General features: G+C 36.3%; 1 pseudogene; it reads right to left on the bottom strand.

The window, feature by feature from the left end:
- Positions 1–551: 551 nt before the first annotated feature.
- The window catches only part of LOC149545442 (disease resistance protein Roq1-like), a 30,550-nt pseudogene continuing 21,802 nt past the window's right edge, over positions 552–9,299 (bottom strand).

The following is a 9,299-nucleotide window of genomic DNA, read 5'->3' as shown; positions in this document are numbered from 1 at the left end:
CCAATTTCCTTGAATTCTTTGAGCTTGACAATTTCATTAACCTATACCCTTCTTCTTATAGCTCTACTCAAAATCTTATTACCTTTTGAACTTATTATTCCAAGTAATGGGTCATTTAAAAAGCTTTCCATGGACATGGATCTTATTCAAAAAAGAGTTGATGGGATTGTAATGAACCATACAATGTACTAACAATAACAAGTTCACCAAATTCCATATTTTTGTATTTATCACATATATTAGTGTCATAATGCTAATACAAATTGTGTCCAACATGTATACGTGTCATTTTACCATAATTCTTGAGTATAGCTAAATAAGCATTACCTTTCATAGATTGATTCTATAGAAGTTATTTAATATCTAATCCTCAAATACATCAAGTATATTAACCAAAATTATGTGGTCACAATTCTCCAACATGAGTTTTAACGTCTTTTTTGAAGTCAAGAATGATCTCACAATACAAGATGGGTCTCCACTATTAGACTATGTTAGGAAGGCATATTAAAAAAAAAACAAAAAAACACATAACAATCTACACATTCCATTCAAAAATGATACAATCCATCGACAATTGTTCGTAAGATACGCGCAGCTTTCCCTTCTTCGCCACTCTCCAACAACACCCAAAATACCTTCTTCAATATTCCATTCTCTCTTATATCGTGTTCAATTTTCGTATGGGAATACCCGGAGTTACAAACCATTGTGATTATCCATTCTCCTTGGCGCACATTAAGTCCCAAGTTAAAGCTGGAAATTTGGCCAGGCGAGGTAATTTTTGTAAGACATGAAAGTGATCCATTTATATTCTCTACCAAAGCAAAGCTATCTACTTGGACCACAAAGCATACAATTATTCGACACCATTTGAAACTTAGGTTGCCCCAGATGCGAATAATTGAATCTCTATCAGCAGCACAATGACAATCAGAAAACAGATCTTGGTTTAACGTTGACTCAGCTCCGTCCACTGCCCTTCCAATAAAAACAGTAGGAGAACGGAACCATACATTCTGAGATAAAAGACCAAATACTAAGTTAAAATAAAGTAACTTCTTTTCATTTACAATTCACCAGAAACATTACTCACGAAAATAACGTTGCAAAAAAGGCAAAAATGTTACATAACGACCAATAATTCAAAGAGCATTCACTTCAAAGCAAAACTGACGATTGTCTGTTAAAGCGGAGCATTGAAATCATTACCTTAAATTTACGAATGCAACTCCGTATTACTTCATTTTTGCAATCACAGAGTCTCATGTAATCTGATACATACCATTCTTCGCTACCTGTAATCGCCTGCAGCTTCTCACAGCCTTGAATTTCAACTACCCTCAACTGGTTTAATCCGCCAGAACGCACCTACTCAAGCTCAGGACAATTTATAATATGGAAATGTCTAAGCTCAAAGTTACCTGACACACTTTTCAGATTTTCACAACCACTCAACTGAAAACATCTGAGCTTTCCGCATTCGTTAATTGTAATCCTTTCCAGGCAACTTGGGCCCTCGAAAATCGGCAACTTCTTAAGCTCTGGACTGCCTCGAATCCTTAATTCTACAAGTTCTTTACAGCTAAACTGTATTATTTTCAAATTTTGAAAACCATCATATTCAAAATGTTTCACCTTTACATGCCTATCAAATATCATGCTCTCGAGACACTTCATATCACTGAGACACAAGTGATCAAATTCTAGCTTCCCACAACCACAAATTTTCAAATCTATAAGCATTGCAAGATTAGATATTCCTAACACACTTTTTCAAATTTTGACAACCATCCAATTGAACATTTTTAAGCTTTCCACATCCATCAATTATAATCTTCTCTAAGAGACTTGGGCCTCTAACAATTGGCAATTTCTCGAGCTCTGAACAGCCCTGAATACTTAATTCTACAAGCTCTTCACAGTCAAACTGTATTGTTTTCAGAATTTGACAACCATCAAATTCCAAATATTTTGCCTTTACATTTCTGTCAAATGTCATCCTCTCGAGACACCTCATACCACGAAGACACAAGTGATTGAACTCTTGTTTCTCACAACCACAAATTTCCAATTCTACAAGCTTTGCAAGATTAGATATTCCTAACACACGTTTTAGATTTTGATAGCTATCTACTTGAAGACTTTTGAGCTTTCCTCATCCATTAATTTTAATCCTCTTCGAAAAATTTGGGCTTCTAAAAACTGCTATTTTTTCAAGCTCGGGACAGCCAAAAATGCTTATTTCTGCAAGCTGTTCGCAACCAAGCTGTATTGTTTGCAAAAATCGACAATCATGCACTTGAAGGCATTTCAACTTTTCACATCCATCAATTCTGATTCTCTCCAAGAAACTTCGGCCTTTGAAAACTGGCAATTCTTCAAGCTCCGGAGAGCCTCGTATGCTGAATTCTACAAGCTCTTCACAGCCAAACTGTATTGTTTATAAATTTTTATAACCATCCAAATCAAAATATTTAAACTTTATTAGTCGATCAAATTTAATTCTCGCAAGAGACTTCAGACCACTAAGACACAAGTGATCAAACTCCTGGTTAACATGTTGGAATATTTAATGCGGTGGTTGTCTTGCCCCTAGAGCCAAATGCCCACCTACCACCTGACCACTAGTAGAAAAGACAGATAACATGAATGCGGTAGGTGAGATTTTCAAATTTGGAAATGAGAGGGGAAAATATTTTAGGTCAGAAGACAAAATGAATGCTCTGTTCTATTTGACCAGTAGAAGGAGAAAAAGTTGAAAAGCTCAGAAGTTGTAGAGCAGAGAAAGAAGGAAAAAGTTGATCAATAGATTAGTCGTTGCAGAGACAGAAGGAATCGTTGTCATGCTTGCAGTTGCACGTGCTTCTTCCTGTCGTTTTGTAAGTTTATTATTTGTTGGATCTGTCCTATTGAAGTAGTGATTGCTCCAGGCACCATTGTATGCAACCATTAGAGCTGTAAGTTTAAAGTTTATTGAAGTTTGAAGTTTTACTAGTTTAGGGTTATTTTAGAGTTTTTTGGTTGAAGCTGAATGCTCCTAGATTTTTTAATAGTTTAAATCTCAGTTGAATAGAATAGCAAGCAGGCATACTTGAATCTATTGTTCTTCCTCTTCTATTCATTGCATTTGAGAAACTTGTTTGAAAGGTTAAAGCTTGGCTCTCTGGTTTTAATGGTGAAAGCATTCACATTAGAATTTTTTTAAGTTATAAATTTTTTCAGTTGGAGTCGAGCTTACTTGGCATCCATTGTTGCTGAGCATTTTTTCTTTGAGTGCCGAGCTAACTCAGCACCTACTACATTCTTCTTCAAGTGTCGAGCATCCTGTCACTCAGCACCTATTACCTGGCACTCAGCACCTTCAAGTGTCGAGCAATCTATCACTCAGCACCTTCAAGTACCGAGCAAAAAATTTTAGGTTTAGAGTTGTGAGTTTTAAATTGAATTTTATATTTCTCACATAGTATCAAAGCTTTGAGACCCCACATCCACAGTGAGTTTGGGCATTTGTTTTATTGGGATATTTGACATTGCAGTAGATACAAGAAAGATATGGCAATAGCCACCACCATTCAATGGGCAAAAATATGATACATGGGCAAAGAAGATGAAAACCATTATGGTTGCAAATGATTTATGGGAGTTTGTGGTTAATGAATTCAATGATGTGACTAATGCAACTCAATATGCTACCCTCACAAATGCACAAAAGACTCATTTGAAAGAGTCAAGGAGGAAAGATGCAAAGACATTAAGTCTTATAGAAGCAATAATGATAGAAATAGTATTCTCAAAGATTGCAGCAACAAATTATGTAAAGGAAGCATGAGATATCTTTGAGACAAACTTCAAGGGGACTAATAAAGTCTGTACAGTAAAGCTGCAAAATATAAGGAGGGAGTTTGACAACCTTCAAATGAAGGAAAATGAATCAGTTGCAGACTTCAATTCAAGGACCTCCAATGTGATTAACCAACTAAAGTCAAATAGAAAAGACTATCAAGAGCAAAGGATAGTGGAAAGGATATTGACGAGTTTACCTCATAAGTATGACAATTTGGTCATAACCATAGAAGAGGAAAAAGACCTCACTGTTTTGACAATGGATGAATTGATGAGTACTCTTCAAACCCATGAGCATAGGATCAACATATCTACATCTTCTTCTTCCCAAGAGCAAGCATTCAAGGCTTAGTCAAATCCAAGAGGAAGGGGGAGAGGAAGAAATGGCTTAGGTAGAAACTCTAGAGGTAGAGGCCGAGGTAATGGAGGATAAAGAAATGCTACAGCAGAAAGCTCAAGAAGAGCAGATGGAGCAACTAACTCACAAAATACTTCAACGGGAGGTAAAAAAACTATAACTCAAATAAGAGTAATGTAGAATACTACTACTATCATAAATATGAGCATTGTGCAAGTGAATGCTGGAAGAAAGAAAATGATTAGTCAGGACATGCAAATGTGGCTGATGTAAACATGGGAAATGGAAACAATACCACTGCCTTCATCATGTGTAATGTTGGTGAAGAAGGAAGCCCTGAGGTTTGGTACCTCGACAATGGATGTAGCAACCACATGAGTAGTAATGAAATCTTGTTTTCATTCATTGGCAAGAGTTTCAAATCTGAGATTAAAATAGGTAACAATGGAACCCTACCAGTTGTGGGCAAAGGATCTATTATGGTCCGCACCAAGAAAGGTGAGAAGAAGGAAATAAAAAACGTGTATTTTGCCCCTGGTATGAAGCAAAATTTGATGAGAATTGGTTAGCTCATTCAAAATGGATACAAAGTACTAATGGAGAATGACATGTGTGTCATTCATGAAAATGATGGGAGCAAGAACTTACTTGCAGCAGTTCAAATGACAAAAAATAGAATGTTTCTCTTGAAAATAGAGACATGTTTCTCATCTCAAGTTGGTGTTGCACCTCCCACAAAATCAGCGCTAAAGAGTGTGATTGAAGACCGCTCATGGCTATGACACCTCAGGTATGGTCATCTAGGCTATGCTGGTTTAAATTTGTTGTCAAATAAAAGAATGGTAGAAGGTTTTCCACATATAAGAAATTCATGTGACAAGTGTGAGGCTTGTATTTTGGGTAAGCAACATAGGCTTCCCTTTAATTTTGGAAATTTTAAGAGGACTAGATATCCATTAGAGTTAGTACATACTGACCTAGTCGGTCCTATGCAAGTTACTTCCATTTGAGGGAGTACTTATTTTATAACATTTATTAATGATTTTAGTCATAGGACATGGGTGTATTTCTTAAAAAATAAATATGAAGCATTTGATAAATTTATAGAATTTAAAGCCCAGGCTGAAAGAGAATGTGGACACTATATCAAAGTCCTAAGATTAAATAGAAGAGGGGGGTATACCTCCAATTCTTTTGTAAACTTTTATATGAAACATGGCATAAAGAAAGAGCTCACATCCAGCTATACACCACAGCAAAATGAAGTGGCTGAAAGAAAGAACAAGACCATTGTTGAAATGGCAAGAAGCATGATGAAAGAGAAAAGTCTCCCAACTGAATTTTGGGGAGAGGCTATGGCAACAACAGTTTACATAATTAATAGTTGTCCTAAAAAGGCAATTCGTGATAAAATTTCAATGGAAGCATGGTCACGAGGAAGATGGATAGTTGAACACCTAAGGGTGTTTGCATGTGTTTCATATGCACATGTGCCTAAAGAGAAAAGGCAGAAATTGGATGAGAAAGGTGTGAAGTGCATCTTTACAGGGTACAGCTCAGAATCAAAGACATACAGATTGTATGACCCATTGAAAAACAAGATGACTCTTTCAAGAGATGTGGAATTTCTTGAAAATTAGTCTTGGTATGGTCCAACTGATGAATCACCAAGCACTTCAAGTAAAATGCCAATTATGAATGAAGAGAATATTGATGAATAGCAAGAAGAAGGAGAAAATAGAAGAAAAGGAAAGCAACTTCAGTTCTTGCCGAGCTCCTCTAGGCATGATTGAGTGTTAATGCCGACTAATAGTGAAAATTGAGCTAGTCGGCAAAGTAGCAGCAGTAAATATTCTGATCCCACACTCTCCTCCTTGTTACCAAGAAAGACCAAGAGTCTTAAGAAGATATACCAAGATGAAAGGTATGAAGATTATGATGAGAGTGTTAATTTTGCATTATTTTCTCATAGTGATCCAATATATTTTCAAGAAGCTATTAAGGAGAAGAAATGGTGTAAGGCCATGGATGAGGAAATAGATGCTATAGAAAGGAATGAGACATGGGAGCTAACTGAATTGCCTCCCAAGAAGCAAGTGATTGGAGTGAAATGGGTCTATAAGACTAAATGCAATGTTGAAAGAAAGATTGATAGGCATAAGGCAAGGCTAGTAGTCAAGGGCTACAAATAGTAGAATGGAAGAGACTATGATGAGACATATGCCCCTGTTGCAAGAATGAAAACTGTGTGTGCTGTCATAGCAATTGTAGCTCAGCACAAGTGGAAGGTATTTCTAATGGATGTGAAGTCGACCTTCCTAAATGGTGTATTGAAAGAAGAAGTATATGTGGAGTAACCACTTGGTTATGAAGTTGCAGGTGAAGATAACAAAGTATATAGATCAAATAGAGCTCTTTATGGGCTCAAGCAAGCTCCAAGGGCATGGTACAGTAAGATTGACTCATATTTAATGAGCAATGGTTTTAACAAAAGCAATGGTGAGCCTGCTCTCTACATCAAGGCAGCAAATGGAAATGTGTTAATTATTGTCTTGTATGTAGATGATTTGATTTTTACTGGTAATGACAAGGCTCTAATTGGTGAGTTCAAAGAGGTCATAAAAAATGAATTTGAGATGACAGACCTAGGTCTCTTGAAATACTTTCTAGGCATAGAAGTAAAACAAATGCATAATGGCATCTTCATCTCTTAAGAAAAATATGCAGGGTAGATCTTGGAGAGATTTAAAATGTAGAACAGTAAGGTAGCCCCCACACCAATAGCAATAGGTTTGAAGTTGAGCAAAGAAGACAACAGCAAAAGAGTGGATCCAACATTATACAAGAGTATGTTTGGAAGTTTAATGTACTTAACTGCAACTCGGCCAGGCCTAATGCATGTAGTAAGTTTGATTTCTAGATTTATAGAAACACCATAGAATTTCCATTGGCAAGCGGAAAAGAGGATCCTAAGGTATGTGAAAGGTACCAAGGGATTTGAAATTTTTTATACTAAATAAAATAAATTCAAGTTGGTAGGTTATATTGATAATGATTGGGCTGGAAGTTTAGATGATAGGAAGAGCACTTCCGAATACATGTTTCATATGGGATCGGGTGCAATTACATGGGCATCCAAGAAGCAACCTATTGTTGCTCAATCTACAACAAAGGCTGAATACATAGCAGCAAATGTAGTAAGATGTCAAGCTATTTGGTTCAGGAGAATCTTGACATATTTGAATGAAAGGAAAAAGGATGGAACCACAATTTATTGTGACAACATCTCATCAATTGCATTGTCCAAGAATCCAGTCTTCAATGGGAGAAGCAAACATATTGAGATCAGATATCACATCATCAGAGAGTTGGTGGAGAATGGGGATATCAAAATAGAATTTTGTGAGTCTAAGCAGCAGCTAGCAGACATACTTACAAAGCCATTAGGCATTGGAACTTTTTTCCAACTAAGAAAGTGTCTTGGTGTAGTTGATGTGGATTTGTTGTGATCCTTGTCTTTGTTTGGCTTGGGACAAAAGGGGAGTGTTGGAATATTTAATGCAGTGGTTGTCTTGCCCCTGAAGCCAAATGTCCAGCTACCACTTGATGACCATCAGAACAGACAGAAAACATGAATGCAGTAGGTGAGATTTTCAAATTTGAAAATGAGAGGGAAAAATGTTTTAGGTCAGAAGACAAACGAAATGTTCTATTCCATTCGACTAGTAGAAGGAGAAGAAGTTGAAGAGCTCCAAAGTTGTAGAGCAAAGAAAGAAGGAAAAAGTTGATCAGTAGATCAGTCATTGCAGAGACAGAAGGAATCGTTGTCATGCTTGTAGTTGCACATGCTTCTTCTTGTCATTCTATAAGTTTATTGTTTGTTGGATTTGTCCTGTTGAAGCAGTGATTGCTCCAGGCACCATTGTATGTAGCCAATAGAGATGTAAGTTTAAAGTTTATTGAAGTTTGAAGTTTTACCAGTTTAGGGTTATTTTAGAGTTTTTTGGTTGAAGCTGAATGCTCCCATATTTTGTAATAGTTTAAATCTTAGTTGAATAGAATAGCAAGCAGGCATACTTGAATCTATTGTTCTTCCTCTTCTATTCATTACATTTGAGAAACTTGTTTGAAAGGTTAAAACTTGGCTCTCTGGTTTTAATGGAGAAAGAATTCACGTTAGAATTTTTTTAAGTTATAAATTTTCTCAGTTGGAGCCAAGCTTACTTGGCATCCATTTTTGCCAAACATTTTTTCTTTGAGTGTCGAGCTAACTTGGCACCTACTGCATTCTTCTTCAAGTGTCGAGCATCCTGCCACTCGGCACCTATTGCCTGGCACTTGGCACCTTCAAGTGTCAAGTAAAACTCACACTCGCCACCTTCATGTGTCGAGCAGTTTTTAGTGCTGAGCAAAAAAAAATTGATTTAGAGTTGTGAGTTTTAAATTGAATTTTATATTATTTACATAACACAACCACAAATTTCCAATTCTAAAAGCTTTGCAACATTAGCTATTCCTAACACGCTCTTTAAATTTTGAGAACTATCCACTTGAAGACATTTGAGCTTTCCACATCCATTAATTATTATCCTCTGTATGCAATTTGGGCTTCTAAAACATGTTACTTCTTCAACCTTTGCACAACTTTGAATGTTTAACTCTACAATCTCTTCACAGCCAAATTGTATTGTTTTCAAATGTTGACAACCATCCAGCTGAATATATTTGAACTTTCTGCATCCATCAATTACAATCCTCTTTAGGGGGCTTGGGCCTCTAAAACCTTGCAATTGCTCAAGCTTTGGACACCCGTGAATGCTAAGTTCTACAAGCTCTTCACATCCAAACTATAATATTCTAAAATTTTGACAAACATCTAATTCTAAACATTTAACCTTTACAAGTCTATCAAATTTCATCCTCTCGAGAAACTTCATACCACCAAGACAAAACTAATTGAACCTGAGCTTCTCACAATAAGAAATTTAACTCTACAATCTCTTCACAGCCAAATTGTATTATTTTCAAATGTTGACAACCATCCAGCTGAATATATTTGAACTTTTTGCATCCATCAATTACAATCCTCTTTAGG

Source organism: Cupressus sempervirens, chromosome 7, assembly GCF_028749045.1.
Source record: "Cupressus sempervirens isolate cs-2001-9-10 chromosome 7, ASM2874904v1, whole genome shotgun sequence".
NCBI lineage: Eukaryota > Viridiplantae > Streptophyta > Pinopsida > Cupressales > Cupressaceae > Cupressus > Cupressus sempervirens.
The sequence above is the reverse complement of the archived record's forward strand: the minus strand, read 5'-3'. Positions and strand labels throughout refer to the sequence as shown.